The 27124-nt window shown below is 37.5% G+C and overlaps 1 protein-coding gene across 1 annotated transcript in view; it reads right to left on the reverse strand.

The window, feature by feature from the left end:
* The window catches only part of erbb4b (erb-b2 receptor tyrosine kinase 4b), a 1077295-nt gene that overhangs the window by 107136 nt on the left and 943035 nt on the right, over positions 1 to 27124 (reverse strand). The gene's annotated exons all lie outside the window — the stretch shown is intronic.

Genomic DNA, 27124 nt, shown 5'->3' on the forward strand with positions numbered 1-27124 from the left:
TATGTGTGACTGCCATCTACTGGTCACACTTATCATTTTACCATGTACCAATCAAAATAGCTTCGAGGTCGGTAAGCACAACCAAAATCATTTCGTACGTTAGGCGCACCGGGTTATAAGGCGCGCTGTCGAGTTTTGAGAAAATGAAAGGATTTTAAGTGCGCCTTATAGTCCGAGAAATACTGTAGATATTTTTTTTGCAGAAACAATCTAATTCAGCCTACCTGGCGGTAAAAGATACAAAAGATCTGATAACATAATGCATTAGATTATAGGCGGAATAGAGCGACACTCATTGGCTCCATTGTTAGCTGACTTTTTCTCCTGTTTATTTACGACTTAGAATGCATAAAAGAGAAACATAGTGTTCTTGTCCTATATAAGGATTGTGTATGATAAACAAAATTCAGCTCCAATTTAAGCCCACCAACTGCATTGCTCTCAAGTGTTTGTTCACTCTGAGTTTGTTTGAGTAAAGAACACCAACAATGTCTCTCTGTGATACAAGAAAGGCATGAAAGTGAGCATGCATGTGTGATACAGTGTACCGATGCTGATATGGTGCAGAGGCTGAGGTCTAAATATTCCGCAGCTTCCTCCTCTGAGCTTTGGGATGTGTCGCCGCGTACGTGCTTGGACGGGCTCAGACCTTTGTAGCCAACTCTATGTTTTCTTTTCCCCATATCTTTGTTCAAGAAAAGAACATAATTCAACTTGCCAAGCCGACCTTCCTGTGATGGAAAAATGAGCAGGGCATGTTTTGAATGGAGTGGTTTCATTGTTAGGCGATGCACTCCAAAATAACCTTGGGCTGTGATCATTGCACAAAGCATCACTAAAAAGAGATGCACGTGACAAAAAGCCTTATTTTTAAAACATTTTTTTTACTTGTGTACGGACTTTCCACAAACACAGGGCCGCGGGCAAGAGGGACGTGAACTTGTGTTTTCAAGGAGACAATTCATGTTGGACACAATTAATTGTGCTCGTGTTACAATAAACAATGTCAGCGTGAAGGTTACCTTCTTCATCACGTCCTGTTGTTTTGTTAGTCATTTAAATGCAAATGTATGAACTTGTCTCATCACCACTAATGGCTGGGGCCACTTATTAATATAAAATGTGGTAACGTATTATTTTCGGGTCTCCCTATGTCTAACATTAAAATATTACAGTTGGTACAAAATGTGGCTGCTAGACTTTTGACAAGAACAAGAAAGTTTGATCATATTACGCCTATACTGTACACACCTTTATATACATATATACCTATATATATACCTATACTGGAGATGATCTCCTGCTGGCCCAACTATGGACTGGACTCTCACAATATTATGTTAGATCCACTATGGAGTGGACTCTCACACTATTATGCTAGATCCACTATGGACTGGACTCTCACACTATTATGCTAGATCCACTATGGACTGGACTCTCACACTATTATGTTAGATCCACTATGGACTGGACTCTCACACTATTATGCTAGATCCACTATGGACTGGACTCTCACACTATTATGCTAGATCCACTATGGACTGGACTCTCACACTATTATGTTAGATCCACTATGGACTGGACTCTCACAATATTATGTTAGATCCACTATGGACTGGACTCTCATAATATCATGTTAGATCCAGTATGGACTGGACTCTCATAATATTATGCTAGATCCACTATGGACTGGACTCTCACAATATTATGCTAGATCCACTATAGACTGGACTCTCACAATATTATGCTAGATCCACTATGGACTGGACTCTTACAATATTATGTTAGATCCACTATGGACTGGACTCTCACACTATTATGTTAGATCCACTATGGACTGGACTCTCACACTATTATGTTAGATCCACTATGGACTGGACTCTCACTATTATATTAGATCCACCATGGACTAGATCTCACAATATTATGCTAGATCCACTATGGACTGGCCTCTCACACTATTATGTTAGATCCACTATGGACTGGACTCTCACACTATTATGTTAGATCCACTATGGACTGGACTCTCACAATATTATGTTAGATCCACTATGGACCGGACTCTCACAATATTATGTTAGATCCACTATGGACTGGACTCTCACACTATTATGTTAGATCCACTATGGACTGGACTCTCACACTATTATGTTAGATCCACTATGGACTGCACTCTCACAATATTATGCTAGATCCGCTATGGACTGGACTCTCACACTATTATGTTAGATCCACTATGGACTGGACTCTCACACTATTATGTTAGATCCACTATGGACTGCACTCTCACAATATTATGCTAGATCCGCTATGGACTGGACTCTCACACTATTATGTTAGATCCACTATGGACTGGACTGTCACACTATTATGTTAGATCCACTATGGAATGGACTCTCACAATATTATGCTAGGTCCAATATGGACTGGACTCTCACAATATTATGTTAGATCCACTATGGACTGGACTCTCACTATTATGTTAGATCCACAATGGACTGGACTCTCACGATACTATGTTAGATCCACTATGGACTGGACTCTCACAATATTATGTTCGATCCACTATGGACTGGACTCTCACAATATTATGCTACATCCACTATGGACTGGACTCTCACTATTATGTTAGATCCACTATGGACTGGACTCTCACAATATTATGCTAGATCCACTATGGACTGGACTCTCACAACATTATGCTAGATCCACTATGGACTGGACTCTCACACTATTATGTTAGATCCACTATGGACTGGACTCCCACAATATTATGCAAGATCCACTCGGCGTCCATTGCCCACATCTGCGGTCCCCTCAAAGGCTTCTCATTGTCATCCCATTGGGTTGAGTTTTTCCTTGCCCTGATGTGGGATCTGAGCCGAGGATGTCGTTGTGGCTTGTGCAGCCCTTTGAGACACTCGCAATTTAAGGCTATATAAGTAAATTTTGATTGATTGATTGATTATATTCACAAACAAAACCTAATGCACAATCTTAGTGTTAACAACAAGTAAAGTGCCCTTTTAGGTAGAAGTAATTGAACTAATTGGCTTTCTAAGAACCTTTTTCTACAGCATGTGGTCTCAAAGGTGTATTCGCACGGACGAGTGTTGGGATGTCAATTGGGAATTATCCTACATTCCAGACTACATGCAGCTAAATCCTTCCTACACTTTGAACCACGCGGCTAATTTCGCTGCCTGTCACAATGCAAATAGTTTTTATTTAACACTTAAATTGTGTGTTATTGTTTGTGCTATGGCGCCATCTTTTGGATGAGTTCTCTCACTACAGGTGCTGCTGGGTGAATGGGAATTCCTGCTGTTTAAAGCTTTGAACTGGAAGTGCAAGTGCCTTTTACTCTTCTAATCGTCCATAGCGTTCTTACTCGTATGGATTCCTTATTCACCACTCCAAGCAACGTTTGTAAGTTTTAAAATACAACTAAAACAATTCTTACTTACTAAATTGTCCCATGTGTGATGTCTGTAGGAGCGTTTTCATGCATATCCGTACGTGATATTGTAATGTAATCAAGCTCACGTCGTTAGCATTAGCTAATATGCTTATACCTGTCCGTGGTAGTATCATTAACTTACAATGGCATTCTTTTTGTATTGTTTCAGTTTTACAAGTTCCTCAGTACATTCACCAAAACATCACCGTGGAGTTATTGAGTCAGTTTAGCTGATTGGAGAGCTAGCTTCCATAGCTAGAGACGATGACTTCTGTTTTGTTTGATCAGCTGTTTTACTGCCGTGTTCCAGACACCGTTTGGAAACAATTAAGGTATGTAAATAAACATTTACAGAACATTTCTGTGTAAATAACTCATTTCACAATGTGTATATATATATATATGCGGCTTATAGTCCGGTGTGTGTTTTTTTTCTTCTAAAATTTGGTGGGTGTGGCTTGTATACCAGTGCGGTCTATAGTCTAGAAAATAAGGTTAATCTGGTTGACCAGCCCTACAAAGTGAACCTTATTTTTTGTTTCAAGGAGTTGCTAACACTACTGCTGAAGCATTGGTACTAGAGATGTCCAATATTATCGGCCGATAAATGCGTTAAAATGTAATATCGGAAATTGTCGGTTTCAAAATGATCGGTATCGGTTTCAAAAAGTAAAATGTATGACTTTTGACGGACGTAGGGAGAAGTACAGAGCGCTGTCGTAGAATTTCTGACCTGACCTGACTTTGGCTTGTGTGTGTCTTGTGTGCTCCAGAGTACCTTGTGTCTGCTTGCACGGACAACTCAATTCAACCTGCACTTCTGATAGTGGGTAAATAAATGTGTTGTACTAAACTACTTTTGTTGCCTGCTTAAGCTTCGGACAATCCACTACACAAATTGGCGTCCCTGGGTGGGCGCCAATTTGTGTAGTAGGGGGGAGGTGAGTTTGGATAGGGTCAAGTTTGAGCGTGTTGAGGTTTTATTTAATCGATATGATCAATCAGGTACAAGGATGGGTTTTCCCCAAAAAGATTAGGTCAAACAACGGCACCCATTTTAAGAAAACAGGTTATCATCTTCAGTCACAAGGTAAGGTTGAAAGGAGGAACCAGAAAATCAAAACAAATTGGCGTCACGAACAGGATGGCCCAGAAGCTACAGGTCGACAGCCGCTCCCGCTCTCTTTTCCAGGCAGACAAATGGTTGCACGCGCGCATCACAAGGTAAGCAGTTTGCTTTAAAGTGTAAACATTTTCTGCCTGGAGAGAGCCGGATCGATAAGACTAATAGCTGAACCTGTTTTTGATAAAAAATAGGTTTAGTCAGGTTCTCCAAAAACAACCTGGAATGGGGTAAATTATGGTTGGATTGAGTTGTTTTATATGTGATTATTTGTCTGTGTGTTTGTTGAAAACTTGTGATTTCTTGTTTTTAACTTAAGGGGATTGTTATTAGAATTTTGGTGGTTTGGAGTGTAGAAGCACAGACGATGTGAGACGAATACATTTCTTAACCTCTTCCTCCTTTGTCGTTGTCGGTAGAGGAGACTTTTTCCTGCAAGTGCATCAGAATTAGCCAGAGTTGGACAAAGATACATTTAAGGCAAGGTTTGCTAACTGGTGTGACATTTGGCCCATATAAAATTGATACGTCTGTGAAAGTGCGAGACACCTGTCTATGTGGAAACTGCAGCGGTCCCTAGTCCTTGTGACTCAGCGTGTAAAAAAGCTTCATATTAGGTGACCATTCAGTGACTCCGGTAAAGGAGATCAACTGAGCCAAGTTGTCACGAATCTGTTTAATGGCTGCAGAATAGACAGGTGGCGTCTCGGGCTCCATATGGTAGAGCTTTGGTGAAACTTGGTGAAACTGTATGGACTGACCAGACACAATGTCTGTAGGATTGTTGGGTGATTCCTAGTGGTCCTATGGCGCCTTAGAGGCCAGTTATCCGTGTTGGTCAGGGAATAAACGCAGGTGCTGCTCCACTGAATGGGTTAATCGCCGTTGTATGAGCAATGATGGAACCTGGTTTTTGTGTATGATACGGCCGTTCCACAAGCACGCGTGCAAAGTTGTTTATATTGGTATATTGGTCCGGACCAGGGGGTGTGTTTTGTGATATAAGTGTGTGTGTGTTGTTATTTATATATACATGTGCGTAATTTTAATAACATTTGTGTAGCACCTGCAGGTTTTATCTGTGTTATTCCCTCTCTCTCTCCCCTCTACCCCCCTCCTCCTCACCTCCCTCTCAACGCCTTTTGTGAGAGTTCCCTCACGCTTTTTCCGCACCCCCCGCTGATCTGCAAAAGCTGGGAAATTGTCCAAAATGTGTGTGCTTGTGAGAAAGTAGACAAAGTTTATGTACAGAAAACATATGAGTGAATGATCTATCCATTTAATTATCTTATTCCGCTCTCTGAGGTTGGATCGCGGAGGCAGCAGCCTAAGCAGTAATTCCCCCCCCCCCCCACCCCCCTTGGCTATTTGTACATCTAAGAGTGAATGATAAATATTGTTTCTTATTATTAAGGTTCTGATATGATACAGCTGTGCTTCTGGAGGAGAAAAATAGTTGACTGTTCCTTTTTTTTTTAACTGTGCTGGTGATTGTAACTGTGTAACACTATAGTTTGCAAGAAGGTTCTCGCTTTTTGGTGAAGTTGTTGTGTGTGTGTGTGGGTGACTCCCTAAAAAAAAAAAAAAAAAAAAAAAAAAAGAAAAAAAAGGAGGCCCTGCTGGGGGACATTTTAAGATAAGGGATGTGTGCGTGTGACGAGGCTGTGTGAGTGACACTGTTAGCATAGCATTGAGCTAGGTTAGCATATGTACAGGATAGCATTGGATTAGATTAGCATTGAGCTAGGTTTAAAAAATAAATATATATATATATATATATATATATATATATATATATATATATATATATATATATATATATATATATATATATATATATATATATATATATATAGTGGACAGCTGTACTCAATCTGAAGAGAGGGCTGACAGGTTGGTTTTGATAATAGGAAAAATAAAATATACTGTATATGAATAAATAAACATTTAAATATCAATACATACATTTGGACTGGGACATTGAAGCTTTGTTAAATTCATTAGTCATTAATTATGTGTGTAATATACTGTATTGAACAGCCTTGTAGCTTATCTGATCCATCCAGTTCCTGTGTGGAAGTTGAGACAAACACACACACACACACACACACATCATAGATTGGAACACATTGTAGCTTTGAATTAATAATGATATAGCAAACACATTAAATAAAGTTAAATAAGTAAATTCAATAAAATTGAATTAAATTTAATAAAGGTAAATTGATTATTTAATTATATTGACATTTTAATTATTTCAAGAATAATCACGATGAAGTAAAATTTAAATGTATATTCTAAAACATCTAAGGGCATCTGTGCAGCTGTGAATCATAGAGTCTGAGGAAATACAGATAAGAGATGCCAGACTCAGCGCCATAGTCAAAACAAAACGTAGAGAAGCGTTAAACAAATTCCAATCAGAAGACAGACAAAGAATGAGAACGTAAGCTAACAGCAAAACAATAATTGAAATAAATAAAAAAAGAAAGCAAATTTCAAAGGGATAAATGAAGGTGCATGTAGAATTACATGTAGAGAATAAAACTAAATGAAAATAAATGTCTGCGGGATAAGAGATCTGTCCAGTGTTACAAGGACGAGACGTCATGAATTGTGCTCGGGTTGACAGTAGATAGATAGATAGACAGATAACACGTTATTGATTCCTTCAGGAGAGTTCCCTCAAGAAGAAGAAGTAAAAAGTAAACAGTAACTAATAAGGGTATAAATGGAAACAAAATAGAAAAATATCACAATGAGAATAAAAATAGAACAGTAAAATAAGAGAAACTAGGCATTAACGACCATGATATAAAAAAGTATTGCACTGTTATTGTTTTGCATCCCCTGTCATCCTAGCCCCCAGAGAGGAGTTGTACAGTTTAATGGCGTGTGGGACAAAGGATTTTTTATAGTCTAAATCAGTAGTTCTCAAAGGAGGGTATGGTGTTTCCGCCCGGACAAAAAGGGGGGTACTTGAAGGTATGCCAAGGGGTACGTGAGATTTTTAAATATTCTAAAAATAGCAACCATTCAAAAATCCTTTATAAATATATTTATAGAATAATACTTCAACAAAATAAATATTTAGAATTAAGTTCACAAATCCAGATGGATCACTATTACAATATCCAAAGAAGGTTGATGATTGATTTTATGTATAGAAATCTTTATTATAATTTAATCACTTGTTTAATATTTAAAACGTTTTAGTTATTCTTATATATTTTTTTTTTGTGTGTTTTGTCCAAATAGTTCAAGTAAGACCACAACAAATGAGCAATATGTTGCACTGTTATACAATTTAAGGTTTAGATTGCTGCTGACCCTGTTGTATTTTATAAGACTGATTATTATGGATTATTGTGTTTGTCTTGTGAGAGAAGGAGAGAGAGCGAGAGAAAGAGAGAAAGCAGGTGAAGGAAGATTGTTTGTTTAGTTGGTTGAGTGAAATGGGAAGGAATCAATAAGAATAATTACATGCAAAATGGAATAAAACTATAATGAATGAATAGATGAAATAAGTTTATTTTGGTATTATAATCAACCTTCAACCAGTTTGTGTGAGCAGTTTAACTGTACAGATTAGACAAATTAACATTCATACAAATTTACACACAGAAAGAAAAGAAAAGAAAAAGGATGACCGAAAAAGGAATAGGCGGAAGCCAAAGCTTATATTGGCCTATCCTATACATTCACTGAACATTAGATTACCTGGAACATCAACGTTAAAAGATGAAGGTATTTGTTACTATATTTTATAATGTTCAAAAAACTTTACTTTTCAAGGGTCTCATAAACCATAAAAAAAACTACATGTGTTCAGCTCATCACTGAGGATGGTCCATCATTTAACTCCTAGAACTGTAATACACTTGTATTTTTATTTTAATTTTAATTGACCTATTTCAAAAATCAATATCCCCCGTAAATGATAGTTTTCTCCTCATAATGTAAATAAGCTGAGAATACAAACTGGAAGGCTGTTGTTCTTTACTCGGAACATAATTGCCATTGTTTTAAAAATAGATTATCTGAACATTTAACACATTATAACTTATAAAAAATGGATTGGTAGGATCATAATAATAATGCTTTGTGTATTATTGAAATGAGCCTTTTAAGGTTAAGTATTGGGTCTATATTTCTTCTATAAACATTTCCCCAAACTTCAAAACAATGTTAGATATGGGAAAAAAATAAATGAATGACACAACATATGCAGACATTTCTTATTCAGCATGTGTTTTACTTTATACCGAATGGCAATGGATTTGGATATTTTTCTTTAATATGTTCAATATGCGGCTTCCAACATATTAATGATCAATTACTATTCTCAAGAATGTAGTTCATATACTCTGTCAATTTCCACTTGATTCAACTTTAATTTTTGTTTCACAATTTGACTTTGCACCCTGGACAGGTCGCCACCTCATCACAGGGCCAACACAGATAGATAGACATACAACATTCAAACACTAGGGCAAATTTAGTCTTATTAATTTCCCCATATTGAGATCTATTACTCAAAACAACTACTTAACCACTATTGTGAAACACCTTTCTAATTTATGGGAGTATTGGGATAGGATTGAGGAAGATGTATGCTGTGGTGGAGGTGAGTTTGGAAATTAATTTAATAAAAGTAAGTTTAAGTCGGGTAGCTTAAGTGTAGTCTGACATTTTTAATTTGGAGTAATTTATTTTTATTTAGACATTGCAGTACACCATACTTCTGGATGTTGAGCTAAAAGAGGATAATGGCATGACAGAATAAAGTTAAAGTTAAAGTACCAATGATTGTCACACACACACTAGGTGTGGTGAAATGTGTCCTCTGCATTTGACTCATCCCCTTGGTCACCCCCTGGGAGGTGAGGGGAGCAGTGGGCAGCAGCGGTGCCGCGCCCGGGAATCATTTTTGGTGATTTAACCCCCAATTCCAACCCTTGATGCTGAGTGCCAAGCAGGGAGGTAATGGCTCCCAAATTTTGTATGGTCTTTGGTATGACTCGGCCGGGGTTTTGAACTCACAGCCTACCGATCTCAGGGCGGACACTCTAACCACATGCCATTAAACAGTCTGCCCAATGGACTGAACCACACCCCAAGAAAAGACAGAGACAGACTGTTTGAGTGGATCTCTTCCTTCACCAAGGCAGCCAAAAGCCCAACGAGGTGTCGGCAGGCCACCAGCCTAAGGCACCAACTAGCCATCTATACGAGCACTAATCGAACATGGACTTACGAAATTCAGTTGTGTGTTCAAAATCAATTGGTAATTAACAATATTGGTAACTACATTCATTGCAAATGCCGGAAAAAAATATTTTTGCAAATGTCTTACAGTCATAAGTCTATATACATTCATCTAATTATGTTCATGATCAAAGTATTTGTTATTCCTTTACTAAATCAAAGGGTAGGCCACTAATTGTGTTCTGTGAGATGGTTTTACTGCAGGCTGGTAACAGCGATCGCTCTGAAGGAGGGTCATAGACGGAATTTTTGCCTCGTATAAAAACATTGGGGTTTTTGCCTCTATCTGTGGTAGAGATTTAAGTTAGTGGTCTACGTCAGAAATTGTTTTGGTCCAGGGTCTTAGGACCCTGGAAGGAGGGTATGTCGTAGAATTTCTGACCTTTTGACCTATATTTCATGTCTGTCAAGAATGTATGCTCATTTAATTCCTCTTCTATTCTGTGTCCCCGGGTGTGGGACAAAAGTGAATATTAAGTCGTGCCAACCTGTCTACAGAATGTTTTGATTGTTTGGGTATGATTGGGGAGTCCAAGGATGTTGCAAAAACAATCATGACGCATGAGATAAAAACAGTGACGCACAAGAGACATATAAAAACTGGCAGAAGACCGGGACTCGAAAGTGATTTTGGCTTGTGTGTGTCTTGTGTGCTCCGGAGTACCTTGTGTCTGCTTGCACGGACAACTCAATTCAACCTGCACTTCTGATAATGGGTAAATAAATTTGTTGTACTAAACTACTTTTGTTGCCTGCTTAAGCTTCGGACAATCCACTACAGCGCCAATAAACCTTAAAGGCACTGCCTTTGCGTGCCGGCCCAGTCACATAATATCTACGGCTTTTCACACACACAAGTGAATGCAAAGCATACTTGGTCAACAGCCATACAGGTCACACTGAGGGTGACCGTATAAACAACTTTAACACTGTTACAAATATGCGCCACACTGTGAACCCACACCAAACAAGAATGACAAACACATTTCGGGAGAACATCCGCACCGTAACACACCATAAACACAACAGAACAAATACCCAGAACCCCTTGCAGCACTAACTCTTCTGGGACGCTACAATATACAACCCCCGCTACCCCCAAACCCCCAACCCCGCCCACCTCAACCTCTCTCAGGGATAGCATGTCCCAAATTCCAAGCTGCTGTTTTGAGGCATGTTAAAAAAAATAATACACTTCTTGACTTCAATAATATATATGGCAGTGCCATGTTGGCATTTTTTTCCATAACTTGAGTTGATTTATTTTGGAAAACCTTGTTACATTGTTTAATGCACCCAGCGGGGCATCACAACAAAATTAGGCATCATAATGTGTTAATTCCACGACTGTATGTATCGATATCGGTTGATATCGGTATCGGTAATTAAGAGTTGGACAATATCGGGAATATCGGATATCAGCAAAAAAGCCATTATAGGACGTCTCTAATTGGTACATGTAGATTTTTTTTTAATTGTCAAAAAAATCATTATTAACAGAGCTGTCATGACTTGCTGAACAGGTTGAGTGATTATTGCAGTGCCAGCGCTCCTTCATTCCTGTTTTTCCACTTCCTGTGTGTTTCCTCTGCCTCGCCACAGCCAGTGTGGAGCTGATTGACACACCTGCCTCTGCTCGGTGAATAGTAGACAATCGCCATCCAAGGGCTTTATCTGCCAGCGCCGCGTCTCAAACGGCGATGGTGCGTCACTGAGTGCACACTTCACTTAGTTACTTTGCCACCCTTTTGCAGTCTCACTCGTGGTTGACTGCTCCTTCCATGCCGCTGCTCTTTATTTGTGATGCTTTACTGCCCGGTACCGTATAAAAATATATTCTGCTCGCACACCGTCAACCTTCTCTGCATCCTGGGATCACGTAAACAACCGCGACTATGAGGTACCATGGCAGACTGCTCAGGAACATGACAGGACACTTTGGTGAACATATTGATTTGAAATACAATCAGTGTGATCTGATTGGTCAACATTACTGTAGTATTGCTATTAATACTTTATTTAGACATTTGATGCTTGAAAATGCTTAATCTAGGGGTAACATTTTGTAATTTAGAGCAATTTAGGACAAACCTAAATTGTGATGTATTGAAACTGCAATGAAGTACAACAGTGACTTAATGTTTGCTTGCAACTTAAAGCATTAAAATACATTTAAAGACAGCTTTATCTAAAATAAAATGTTAAGTTGGGGTACTCTTAAATTGTGGTACCACTGTAACTTTGTGCCATCTGAAATATAATCCTCAATACAAAAATTAACTGTAAAAAAAAAAAAAAAAAATTGATTTTCAGTTTAATCGTGATTCTTATTTGATTAATTGTTTAAAAAAAAAAAAAACAATATATATATATATATATATATATATATATATATATATATATATATATATATATATATATATATATATATATATATATATATATATGTACATATATATATATATATATATATATATATACATATATATATATATATATATATATATATATATATATACATATATATATATATATATATATATGTATATATATATATATATATATATATATATATATATATATATATATATATATATATATATATATATATATATATATATATATATATATATATATTTCCCAATCTGTCCTGTCCCGCCACTCAGACAAATCATATTGTTGATGTACAAAACCCAAAACCAGTGAAGTTGGCACATTGTGTAATTCGTAAATAAAAACAGAATACAATGATTTGCGAATCCTTTTCAACTTATATTCAATTGAATAGACTGCAAAGACAAGATACTTTATGTTCGAACTGAGAAATGTATTTGTTTTTTTGCAAATAATCATTGACTTAGAATTTAATGGCAGCAACACATTGCAAAAAAATTGGCACAGGGGTATTTTTACCACTATGTTACATGGCCTTTCCTTTTAACAACACTCAGTACAAGTTTGGGAACTGAGGAGACACATTTTTAAAGCTTTGAATTATTTCCCATTCTTGCTTAATGTACAGTTTAAGTTGTTCAACAGTGTCCGTTGTTGTATTTGACGCTTCATATTTCGCCACACATTTTCAATGGCAGACAGGTCTTGACTACAGGCAGGCCAGTCTAGTACTTCCCATTGTCTTGAAATAAGCAGGGGCGTCCATGAAAAAGACGTTGCTTGGATGGCAACATATGTTGCTCCAAAACCTGTATGTACCTTTCAGCATTAATGGTGCCTTCACAGATGTGTAAGTTACCCATGCCTTGGGCACTAATACACCCCCATACCATCACAGATGCTGGCTTTTACACTTTGCACCCATAACATTTCGGATGGTTCTTTTCCTCTTCGATCCGGAGGACACGACGTCCACAGTTTCCAAAGACAATTTGAAATGTGGACTCGTCAGACAAACAAACACTTTTCCACTTTGCATCAGTCCATCTTAGATGAGCTCGGGCCCACTGAAGCCAGCGAACTTTCTGGGTGTTGTTGATAAATGGCTTTGGTTTTGCATAGTAGAGTTTTAACTTGCACTTACAGATGTAGCGACCAACTGTAGTTACTGAAAGTGGTTTTCTGAAGTGTTCCTTAAAACATGTGGTGATATCCTTTACACACTGATGTTGCTTTTTGATGCCATTGGTTTTTGGGCTTTCAACAGATTCTCTGAAACTTTTGATGATATTACAGAGCGTAGATGGTGAAATCCCCAAATTCCTTGCAATAGCTCGTTGAAAATTGTTATTCTTAAACTGTTGGACAATTTGCTTACGCATTTGTTGACAAAGTGGTGACCCTCGCCCCATCCTTGTTTGTGAATGACTGAGCATTTCATGGAATCTGCTTTTATACCCAATCATGGCACCCACCTGTTCCCATTTAGCCTGTTCACCTGTGGGATGTTCCAAATAAGAGTTTGATGAGCATTCCTCAATTTTCTCAGTCTTTTTTGCCACTTGTGCCAGCTTTTTTGAAACATGTTGCAGGCATCAAATTCCAAATGATCTAATATTTGCAAAAAAACTAAGTTTTCCAGTTCGGACGTTAAATATCTTGTCTTTGCAGTCTATTCAATTGAATATAAGTTGAAATTGATTTGCAAATCATTGTATTCTGTCTTTATTTACCATTTACACAACGTGACAACTTCACCGGTTTTGGGTTTTGTACATCTGCAGATTTAGTTTACAAAAGACATGTCGGATACTTCTCTTGTTGCCTTATCTTTTATTTAAGTTCATTGATTGTTTGAAGATTATTTAAGTAATATATACATTTATCAGAGTTGTTTATGTATTTGATGGAGGAATGTAGTTAATCATTGAACTGGCACCCAATGTTAATAAAAAAGTATACATTTTAAATCGAGAATCGAATCGTTTCACCCAAAAATTGAATCAAAACATGTGCTGCCCAAAGATTCACAGCCCTAATAATTATCCAACCATATGCTCTTATACAGTATGTTTTTTTATTATCATCGTTACTATTTTTAACGTCATTATATTTTTGTAACCAGGCTGTGCATCACTCTGTTGTTGAATTATTTCTAAATAGCGTACGTCTCAAATTAATTATAAATTATTGCAGACAGTTAAATTGGAGACATCAAAAATGGAAACTCTACAAAAAAATAGTGCTCTACTACAAAATGATGAAAGTGACTCTTGTACATATTTCAATACTGGCAAGAAGTGCTTCAGCAATGTGTTCCGAAAAAAGAGGCGTTTATGAACGTGCCAGCAATGGCTGGTTTATCGCGGCCGTCCATATGATGAAGCTTCGTGCCTCATTATGGACACAGAAACAGTGACACGACAATGTCTGCTGCAACATGAGACACCTAATTGATTCAGAGTGGAGTTACCAAGCCTCGTGCTCAGGGGGAAATGGGAAAAGAACAGAATCATCACGGAAATAAACGCTGAGACAAAAGTGGGAGAGCAGATTAGAAGTGTGCTAATTCTTTAGTGGGACTTGAGAGCATGTATTACAGGGAAACTTCACTTAAAAATATATATATGTCAGAAAAATTGTATGTAAATTATTAAAAAAACTTTCTGTTCTGAGTTCCCAGTGAACAGACAAGAGGCTGTCTTTGTTGCACCAAGCCAAAGGCTTGGAAAATACCGCTGTGTACGATGGGAGGAGACGGGAGGGGTTATCTATTTTGATCCAAGACCTGCCCAAGCTCGATCCAGGACCAGTCCAAGCCCGAGGCATCTTTTTCTTTTGTGTTAATGTGACCGAAAACAATGGCTGTTAACATGCCCCCCATTCCTTTAGAAACAGTTGTTGTTATGTAAACCGGGAAAATCCAAATAAAAAGAGGTGAAAACCCAGCAATGACACTATGAAAAATATGACAATGCTGCCAAAACACACTCCAAAAACACAATACAGGATACTCTAACCTCAAATTTCTAATGCACAGTCATTTAAAGGCCTACTGAAAGCCACTACTACCGACCACACAATCTGATAGTTTATATATTAATGATGAAATCTTAACATTGCAACACATGCCAATACGGCCGGGTTAACTTATAAAGTGCAATTTTAAATTTACCGCGAAACTTCCGCTTGAAAACGTCGCGGTATGATGACGTTTGCACGTGACGTCACGAGGTCAAGGGAAGTGTTTGGACCCAATTCAAATACCTCTGTTTTCTTCGACAAAATTCCACAGTATTCTGGACATCTGTGCTGGTGAATCTTTTGCAATTTGTTTAATGGACAATGGAGACTGCAAATAAGAAAGTTGTAGGTGTGATCGGTGTATTAGCGGCTGGCTGTAGCAACACCAACACCAGGAGGTTGTGTTGTGTTTTGAGCAGGATAAGACGCACTACGGTGAGTACAACTTTGGCTTCCAAACATTTGATCGCTTGCCCGTACGTGCGTGTCGATATGTGCATGTCACGTACGTAACTTTGGGGAAATATATGTTTCTTGCCGACTCTGATGGCGGCCGGGGTGTCGTCAAAAGCGTACAACGCCCGCTGCCGCCGCCGCATCTAAGTTAGCTTCTATTTTTTTAGCTTCGCCAAGCTGAAAATTATTAACCGTGTATTTACATGTTCATGGTTTAATAGTATTGTTGATCTTCTGTCTATCCTTCCAGTCAGGGTTTTTTTAAAATTCAGTTTCTATCTGCATTTGAGACTGATGCTATCCCGTTAGCTCCGTAGCTAAGTTAGCTTCTATTTTTTTAGCTTCGCCAAGCTGAAAATTATTAACCGTGTATTTACATGTCCATGGTTTAATAGTATTGTTGATCTTCTGTCTATCCTTCCAGTCAGGGTTTTTTTTAAATTTAGTTTCTATCTGCATTTGAGACTGATGCTATCACGCTAGCTCCGTAGCTAAGGTAGCTTCTATTTTTTTAGCTTCGCCAAGCTGAAAATTATTAACCGTGTATTTACATGTTCATGGTTTAATAGTATTGTTGATCTTCTGTCTATCCTTCCAGTCAGGGTTTTTTTTTAATTTAATTTCTATCTGCATTTGAGACTGATGCTATCCCGTTAGCTCCGTAGCTAAGTTAGCTTCTATTTTTTTAGCTTCGCCAAGCTGAAAATTATTAACCGTGTATTTACATGTTCATGGTTTAATAGTATTGTTGATCTTCTGTCTATCCTTCCAGTCAGGGTTTTTTTTTTATTTAGTTTCTATCTGCATTTGAGACTGATGCTATCACGTTAGCTCCGTAGCTAAGTTAGCTTCTATTTTTTTTAGCTTCGCCAAGCTGAATATTATTAATCGTGTATTTACATGTTCATGGTTTAATAGTATTGTTGATCTTCTGTCTATCCTTCCAGTCAGGGTTTTTTTTTTATTTAGTTTCTATCTGCATTTGAGACTGATTCTATCACGTTAGCTCCGTAGCTAAGTTAGCTTCTATTTTTTTAGCTTCGCCAAGCTGAAAATTATTAACCGTGTATTTACATGTCCATGGTTTAATAGTATTGTTGATCTTCTGTCTATCCTTCCAGTCAGGGTTTTTTTTTAATTTAGTTTCTATCTGCATTTGAGACTGATGCTATCACGTTAGCTCCGTAGCTAAGTTAGCTTCTATTTTTTTTAGCTTCGCCAAGCTGAAAATTATTAACCGTGTATTTACATGTTCAGTCACTGTGAATGTCCATTTCGCGTTCTCGACTCTCATTTTCAAGAGGATATAGTATCTGAGGTGGTTTAAAATACAAATCCGTGATCCACAATAGCAAAAAGGAGAGAGTGTGGACTCCAATGAGCCAGCTTGTACCTAAGTTACGGTCAGAGCGAAAAAAGATACACCCCCGCACTACACTGTAGTCCTTCACTCTAAAGTTCTTCATCCACGAATCTTTCATCTTCCCTCAAATTAATGGGGTAATCGTCGCTTTCTCGGTCCGAATGTCTCTCGCTCCATTGTAAACAAAGCGGAATTGTGAGAAAGGTAGGGGCAAGGGTTGTTTTTATCAGATACCAAAAGTTGCGATCTTTATCGCCGTTGTTCTCTACTAAATCCTTTCAGCAAAAATATGGCAATATCGCGAAATGATCAAGTATGACACACAGAATGTATCTGCTATTCCCGTTTGAATAAAAACAAATCATTTCAGTAGGCCTTTAAAACAAAAAGACGCCTTAAAAGTTGCACAACAACACAAAGTTAGGTGAAAATGCAACAATAAAAGCTTAAAAAAATACCGTCGGCGGTTGGGATTCAAGTCAAATTAATTCAGTCCGCAAAAATAGCGGAGAGTGACATGTCATGTTGTTGTAAGGATATATAATAAGATGAAACAGAATGAAATAAAACATGCATGCATGCATCACAGCGCTGATAAATCTGCTCATTAGTATATCTCCTGAGGTAGATCATTATGAAGATATGGCTTTGGTGACAGAGAGAGAGAGAGAGAGCACAGGGATTTACCTCTGGCAGTGAAGTTGTACCACTTGGAAGAGCCCAGAGAATGAAGCGTAGAAGGGTTGACGCTAAACTGAAGCGTAAGTCCACAACAAAGACAATCAAGTATTCTGAAGGGACGGTTTGTTGGAAGACTTTGGCAGCGTCGATTTAGTTGGGGTATTGTTTTCCCTACACAACGTACATTTGACCTGGGCCGATTTTCGATACAGTATGTCAATAAATCAAACGATGAACGAAAATGAACTCGATAATCGAAAGAGCGGTCACTTTTTGCATCGGTTTTAGCAGCCATGGGTGTTTGTACTTCATGCACATAATTGATAATAACTGCTGTATAACTCCCAGCAGTTGGTATAATCGGATTCAATTAAAATGATCCCACAAAAACGTGATTGATAACCAGACGTTGATGAAATCATGAAATGACGGGCTTGCTCACCAGCTTAGATGTTAACATGAAAACAAAAGCCATTAACGTCTTTCCCTATTAAGAAACGTCCTACCCCAATTTAAACTTGTATAAACACAATAGTGTCCATACCACTAGGATACAGTATATTCACATTGACCACAAATAATGTGCTGTCTTTGCACAAAGTGATCAATATCACCTTTCAACGAGTTGACACAGACGGCGGTGTCTTTAACAGGAAGTGAACTGGCGAGTCGTCACATAAACTTGAAGTAATGCAAAGTGATTACTACGATAAATGCTTTAAAATGTAATATTGGACATGGTCAGGGAGAGCATGTCCCAAATTCAATAGGGGGTGCTCCACTAACCACGTTAAACCCAGATTCCGAACTAACAAAGGTCTTAACTCATTCTCTTTCTATGCCACATCAATGTGGAATACGCTCCCAACAGGTATAAAAGAAAGGGCATCTCTATCCTCCTTCAAAACCGCAATAAAAGTTCACCTCCAGGCAGCTACAACCTTAAACTAACACCCTCCCCGGATTGCTAATAATCAAATGTAAACAATCAAATGCAGATACTTTTTCTTTTTCTTATGCCTTCTGATCTGTCTCTCTCTCTCTCTCTCTCTCTCTCTGTCTCTCTCTCTCTCTCTCTCTGCAGATCTTAAATACACATCAGCAGGTACTAGAAGGTAAGAAAAGTTGGTTTTGTATAATATGTCTGCTAATGGGTGCCATTTTGCGGTCCTTATACACACACCATAATAATACAGTATGTTGAAGCACAGTACGTCTGACTACGGTAACCAAATTGGTCCGACAATCCATCAAACGGTGCGGCTTCAAAGTCATACTAAAACATTTTGACAGATTTTGAGTGCTATGTGTAATGTTGTTTATTTTCAATGGGACATTTAAAGTTTCGGTGTTGTTTGCAGGCGTCATATTGCAGTCTACATGTATCTCCTATGTGTGACTACCATCTACTGGTCACACTTATCATTACACCATGGACCAAATAAAATTGCTTCGAGGTCGGTAAGCACAACTGGAATTATTCCGTGCATTAGGCGCGGTTATAAGGCGCAATGTTGATTTTTGAGAAAATGAAAGGATTTTAAGTGCGCCTTATAGTCCGAAAAATATGGAACCTTATTTAAACATTGAATTGAAAATAATATATATGGCTTTAATAGGGCCAGAACAACATTTATTATTTCCTCTGCCAATTGTGTGTCTATTTATTTTAGTGATTAAAAAAAATACAACTTTGTTAAAAGATTTTAGTATTTTGTGAGATTCAACAATACCACGATAATAATGAAAACCTTCACAGACAGTAGATTTTTTTATTTATTATTTGTTTCTTTTATTTAGCATGGATATTTAAAAGTTTACATTTCAATGACAATGCTAGAATATACGAGACGTACATGTTTATTGCATTTTAAAGGGCATACTTGCATTATTATCACCATGAACAAAACCCAAAACCAGTGAAGTTGGCACGTTGTGTAAATCGTAAAGTAAATAAAAACAGAATACAATAAATTGCAAATCATTTTCAAATTATTTTCAATTGAATAGACTGCCAAGACAACATATTTATTGTTTGGACTGCAACACTTTGTTATTTTTTGGCAAATATTAGCACATTTGGAATTTGATGCCGGCAACATATTCCAAAAAAGCTGGCACAAGTGGCAAAAAAGACTGAGAAAGTTGAGGAATGCTCATCAAACACTTATTTGGAACATCCCACAGGTGAACAGGCTAATTGGGAACAGGTGGGTGCCATGATTGGGTATAAAAGCAGCTTCCAGGAAATGCTCAGTCACTCACAAACAAGGATGGGTCGAGGGTCACCACTTTGTGAACAAATGCGTGAGCAAACTGTTGAACAGTTTAAGAACAACATTTCTCAACAAGTTATTGCAAGGAATTTAGAGATTTCACCATCTACGGTCCAAAATATCATCTAAAGATTCAGAGAATCTGGAGAAATCACTGCGGGTAAGCGATGATACTACGAATCTTCAATCCCTCAGGCGGTACTGCATCAAAAAGCGACATCAGTGTGTAAAGGATATCACCACATGGGCTCAGGAACACTTCAGAAAACCACTGTCAGTAACTACAGTTTGTCGCTACATTTGTAAGTGCAAGTTAAAACTCTACTATGCAAAGCCAAAGCCATTTATCAACAACACCCAGAAACGCCGAGCTCATCTAAGATGGACTGATGCAAAGTGGAAAGGTTTTCTGTGGTCTGACGAGTCCACATTTTAAATTGTTTTTGGAAACTTTGGACGTTGTGTCCTCCGGAACAAAGAGGAAAAGAACCATTCGGGCTGTTATAGGCGCAAAGTGTAAAAGCCAGCTTGTATGATGGTATGGGGGTGTATTAGTGCCCAAGACATGGGTAACTTACACATCTGTGAAGGCACCATTAATGCTGAAAGGTACATACAGGTTTTGGAGCAACATATGTTGCCATCCAAGCAACATTATCATGGACGCCCCTGCTTATTTCAGCAAGACAATGCCAAGCCACGTGTTACAACAGTGTGGCTTCATAGTAAAAGAGTGCAGGTACTAGACTGGCCTGTCTGTAGTCCAGACCTGTCTCCCATTGAAATTGTGTGGTGCATTATAAAGCCTAAAATAGCACAAGGGAGACCCCCGGACTGTTGAACAACTTAAGCTGTACATCAAGCAAGAATGGGAAAGAATTCCACCTGAGAAGCTTCAAAAATGTGTCTCCTCAGTTCCCAAACGTTTACTGTGTGTTGTTAAAAGGAAAGGCCATGTAACACAGTGGTAAAAATGCCCCTGTGACAACTTTTTTGCAATGTGTTGCTGCCATTAAATTCTAAATTAATGATTATTTGCACAAAAAAAAACAAGTTTCTCAGTTCTAACATTAAATATCTTGTCTGTGCAGTCTATTCAATTGAATATAAGTTGAAAATGATTTGCAAATCATTGTATTCTGTTTTTATTTACGAGTTACACAACGTGCCAACTTCACTGGTTTTGGGTTAATTTGGTCTCAAATTCATGTTGACAATAATATTGTTTATCGGCAATAAGGCCTACAATACATTGTAAATATTAAGTCGTGCATGGGTATTATATGTAACCCATGGCCATTCTTTGTTTTCACGTTCCTATTAGGACCCATAAAGACAAACACTCTGAAACAGAGGGAAAGAGGATAAACAAGACATAATAACCAGCCCTTTATGAATTATATAGCTCTCCATGTCGACAAGTGTTCTCAGCAGGACGTGTATTTATTCATGCGTGCTGCCGTCACTGAGTGATTTTGGCAAACAAAGTGTTGCCAGCATGAAAGGTTTCTTAGCAGACTCGTATTGTCAAGAAGACGACGGTAACTTCAATACTTTGATGGGTTAGGATTTCAAAAGTGAAAGTTCAACAGCGGAAAGTGTTAATCAAAGATAATAAATCTGTGACTGCGACAAATTGTAGGTCATATTCCCCCGCACGTCCTCGCTTTATTTTCCATTATTGCGCTCTCGATTCAAAACAACTTCATGAGCCATCAATCACATTTCTAAACAGATAAAAGTGTTGCGTGAAACATTCTCCGATAAAACGTGAGTGATTGACAGTAATGCTCACAAAGCAAAACGAGTAAGGAGACGTGCGTGATGACTACGCTTGAAAGTTCATACTTGGACAAACATTGAATCAATAATTCTTTCATTTTAATCACTGCTATGTTGAAATGGTTACTAATATTGATGCTGTTGTTGATTCATTTTTGTTTCACTACTTTTAGATTGTTCTGTGTCGTGTTTGTGTGTCCTCTCAATTGCTCTGTGTATTGCTATTCTGAATGTTGCTGGGTCGGGTTTGGTTTTGGAATTGGATTGCATTGTTATGGTATTGTTGTGTACTGTTTTGTTTGATTGATTAATACATTATTTAAAAAAAATAGAATAAAAATAAAATTCCCTTTCAAGAAATAACAGAATATAGAAAATAAAATAAAATAAAAAAATATTCTGACGTCAATCAGGTGAGTTTGATAGCAAAGTGTTCCTCAGAACCATCACATGAACTAACATAAAAACCTACCTACCCCTCAAATAAATATTACGTTTTATCACAAATAGTTACAGGTATCAATTCCGAATCTTATTCTGCCTCGAGAATAAAATACAAACATGTTATCCCGTGAAGTACCGTATTTTTTGGACTATAAGTCGCACTTAAAATCCTTTAATTTTCTCAAAAATCGCCTGTGCGCTTTATAACCCTCCTCCAACCTCAGAGGACAAAGCTACGAATTATGGGAGACCGGGCTTTCTGCTCCGCCGCTCCCAGTCTGTGGAATGCTCTCCCTGACCACCTGAGGGCACCACAGACTGTGGATGCTTTTGAAAAAGGCTTAAAAACACTTCTTTTAAAAAAAAGCATTTTTATAGATATATGCATACTAGTTATAGCTATTAGGCTGTTCTAGTTTAATTTTCTTAATGATTTTTTTATTATTATTATTATTATTATTATTTTATTTCTTTATTTTTTTTCAATACACTGTAGCACTCTGGGGTTGTTTGCTCAATGTAAAGTGCTTTCTACAAATAAAATCTATTATTATTATTAACCCGGTGCACCTAATGTACGCATTAATTCTGGTTGTGCTTACTGACCTCAAAGTAATTTTATTTGCTACATAGTGTAATGATCAATCAATCAATCAATCAATGTTTATTTATACAGCCCTAAATCACAAGTGTCTCAAAGGGCTGTACAAGCCACAACGACATCCTCGGTACAGAGCCCACATACGGGCAAGGAAAAACTCACCCCAGTGGGACGTCAATGTGAATGACTATGAGAAACCTTGGAGAGGACCGCATATGTGGGTAACCCCCCCCCCCCCCTCTAATGATTAACCTCTTAAGGCCCACGCTGTTTGTTTACATGCCTTTTTTTATTTATCTTTGCTATTTGGGCTTATTGGACCCTAATTAGAATAAAAACTAAGAATCATATTTTTATATGATGTACTTAGTCCATAAGTACATCTACTACTACTACTACTACTCAGTGGCCTAGTGGTCGCAAACGTAGAGACGACATATGGGTGTATTTTAAATATAACCCAGCAGATAAGAAAACAGAGTGTATTGTGAAGGAAGACGGTGACAAATGTGGCCACAAAATATGGGCTGCTAACTTCAGGCCAAAGTTAGCTTTTGTTACGCTAACGTCAATTCATTATGTGTGTGTTACTTTAGCAGCATGTTTAGCCATGTTTACATTCAGTGACGGTGTGCTTATCTCTTTGTGAGTACGTTCTGTCAGCACGTAACTTGATATGTTAAACAGGTCCAGTTGCTGTTATACGTAGAGTCTGCTAGCTTTAGCCTAAAAGCCACAAGTGACGTTGTGCAGCCCCAACCAGGACCTGTGCGTTTACGTTTACAGTAAAGTTGGGACACGCACGCGCACACACACACACACACACACACACACACACACACACACACACACACACACACACACACACACACACACACACACACACACACACACACACACACACACACACACACACACACACACACACACACACACAGTACAGAATGAAAGATCAGAAAGCTTTAGTACAGGGTCAGTTAATAAGCTATGTATTTTTGTTCTGCTTGTTTGATAGTTAAGACCATACTATTGTCTTAACACGGTAGTATTTTGAGTATTTTTATGGTATACATAACTCTCTGGTATAACTTACAACCTACCTCACTGTACCTCAGGAATTGATTGAATATTTTATTACATGGTTTGCACAAATGAAAGAGAGTGGGGTTGTATGATATCTGTTGTAATTGCACTGGCAGACAGGGCCAAGTTGAGCATTTGTGTTCCTCATCCATCACTCATATTTTGAGCATGTTTATGTTCATAGTACTTTAACAAATTCTGAGAAATAAAGCCACAATTGCTGAAGTGGAATGTTTTTGTTTTTTGGCTTTTTTGGAGTAATGAACTTTGATTCCACTGTTACCACTTTATCTGTGTGTAATACACAATCCTTGGATCAGAAATTTGCTGTTGGGTGGAAACCTTATATGTCTAAAAACATTCCTTTATTGTTATTATTTGTGAAAATAGCAGATCTGCAAGCTTACAATGGGTTGAACTTATAGATCTGCTGCTATTTTCACAACTTATGTGTGACACTGCCCAACAGCAACCTCCAATACTTATTGACCTAAATTAATTTGTTAAAAGACTATACTTATATACTTATGTTATACTTTTTATTCTTTTTTTTGGGACTAAAACTAGACTAAAACCTTTTTGACTTTTCGTCGACTAAAACTAGACTAAAACCCTTTTGAGTTTTCGTGGACTAAAACTGGACTAAAACTATCACATATAAAAGTGACTAAAATGTGACTAAAACTAATAAGCATTTTAGTCCAAAACACTAAGACTAAGACTAAATGTAAGATGGTTGTCAAAAACAACATTGGCCCAAACCCACCAAACCTACACAAAATACTCACTTAAGGTACTTGAAAAAATAAACTCACACCCGAATTGCAATTATTTTTTTATTATGATTCTGAATCCATTTAAAAGATAAAAATATTAAAGCATGGATCCTTTCAAAAAGACGTGTTTTAGAGTCGCACATACTTGCTGTGAGCACATGTCATACGTCAGCAGTCAGGAGGAGCTTGTGTAACCTGTTTAGAAAAGGTTTTAGTATAATTCGTATACCAAATTGCGAGAATAGTGTTGAATCGATAATCGACTCTGAATCAAATCGCCACGCCAAGAATCGAGATCGAATTGAACCCTGAGCTGCCGTAAGAATCACTAGCCTGCTACGGCGGAATCTTGAAGGACAAAGTTGATTATTTGTTGAAAATAAAATAAATAGGTAGAAATGTTCGTATTTTGAAGCAAATTTCAAACAAAAACCGTAAGGTTGGATGGATCAATTTTCTAATTAATAACAAAGTTAAAACAACAACAAGTTGAACTATCCTCATTCGTTGCTGCCCTGCCGACAAGAACACACACACACACACACACACACACACACACACACACACACACACACACACACACACACACACACACACACACACACACACACACACACACACACACACACACACACACATTTATGTATATATATATATATATATATATATATATATATATATATATATATATATATATATATATGTACAGTATATACATATATATACAAACCTGGGCAAATTAAGGCCCGGGGGCCACATGTGGCCCGTTAAGCTTTTCAATCCGGCCCGCCGGACATTCCCCAAAAATTATTTTAGATCTTTAAGATGTAAACTGTTGCTGCCATTATGATGTTTTCACTGCAGATTTTTACAACAAAGTTCTAAAGCTTAGTGATATATCAAATATATCAGATTGTAAGGAATATTTTTTTTTTTTACCCTTCGATTTCTTTGTGTTTGTTGCATTTTTGTTGCATTGTTTCGCTTGATTGTAAAACATGTCTATAGAGAGGGGGTGTGACGTTCATATGTTGTCAATATTCAGTGTTTTATCGTTCATAGTTAATATTGTAAATCCCGCATTCTTTATTTTCATGTACATTCTGGATGTCCCATTTAGTAAAAATAAAAAATAAAATTCCATTCCGTTTTTTAAGGCGGTCTGTCATAACATTTTTAGCATTCAATCAGACATTATTGTGAGGTTTTGTATTAGTGTTCCTAAAAATAGATTTACCGGCCCCCAGGCACATTTTTTTCTCTAAATGTGGCCCCCCGAGGCAAAATAATTGCCCAGGCCTGTATGTATATATATATATATATATATATATATATATATATATATATATATATATATATATATATATATATATATATATATATATATATATATATATATATATATATATATATATATATATATATATATATATATACACTACCGTTCAAAAGTTTGGGGTCACATTAAAATGTCCTTATTTTTCAATGAAGATAACTTTAAACTAGTCTTAACTTTAAAGAAATACACTCTATACATTGCTAATGTGGTAAATGACTATTCTAGCTGCAAATATCTGGTTTTTGGTGCAATATCTACATAGGTGTATAGAGGCCCATTTCCAGCAACTATCACTCCAGTGTTCTAATGGTACAATGTGTTTGCTCATTGGCTCAGAAGGCTAATTGATGATTAGAAAACCCTTGTGCAATCATGTTCACACATCTGAAAACAGTTTAGCTCGTTATAGAAGCTACGAAACTGACCTTCCTTTGAGCAGATTGAGTTTCTGGAGCATCACATTTGCGGGGTCAATTAAACGCTCAAAATGGCCAGAAAAAGAGAACTTTCATCTGAAACTCGACAGTCTATTCTTGTTCTTAGAAATGACGGCTCAAACACAAAATTGTTTGGGTGACCCCAAACTTTTGAACGGTAGTGTATATCCTGGCATGGACTATGCTGTCAAGAAGTAGAAGCGGCAGAAGAGAACAGACAAAAACACCATTTGGCAAAAAGAGAGAGGAGAAAGGCGGCCATGTCCCACCGGGTCAGGTCTATAGTTGTCACGTCTGGGGCAGGCAGTGTGCATCACGCCTTGGGCTGTACAGTCATCAACGAACTCACAGAGAGTAGCAAAGGTCATCATCGGTCACGATGGACTACCTAAAGCAAGCAGTATATTTTTCTCCCGGTATATGCGGGAGCCAAAGTACGGCCCCAGCCACCGAAGAGAGCCCAACCCAAAACAATGAGTGTGGTACCCAGGGAACAAGGGACCACCAGCCCCAGGCAGGCCAGAGACAAAACTCCAGAACTTTAACAAACAAGTTGCAAATATGATGAGGAATAAAAAATAAAATCTACTTTCTTTTGTCGGTTAACTTTGTTTGCG

This window comes from Entelurus aequoreus, linkage group LG14, assembly GCF_033978785.1.
Source record: "Entelurus aequoreus isolate RoL-2023_Sb linkage group LG14, RoL_Eaeq_v1.1, whole genome shotgun sequence".
Lineage (NCBI taxonomy): Eukaryota > Metazoa > Chordata > Actinopteri > Syngnathiformes > Syngnathidae > Entelurus > Entelurus aequoreus.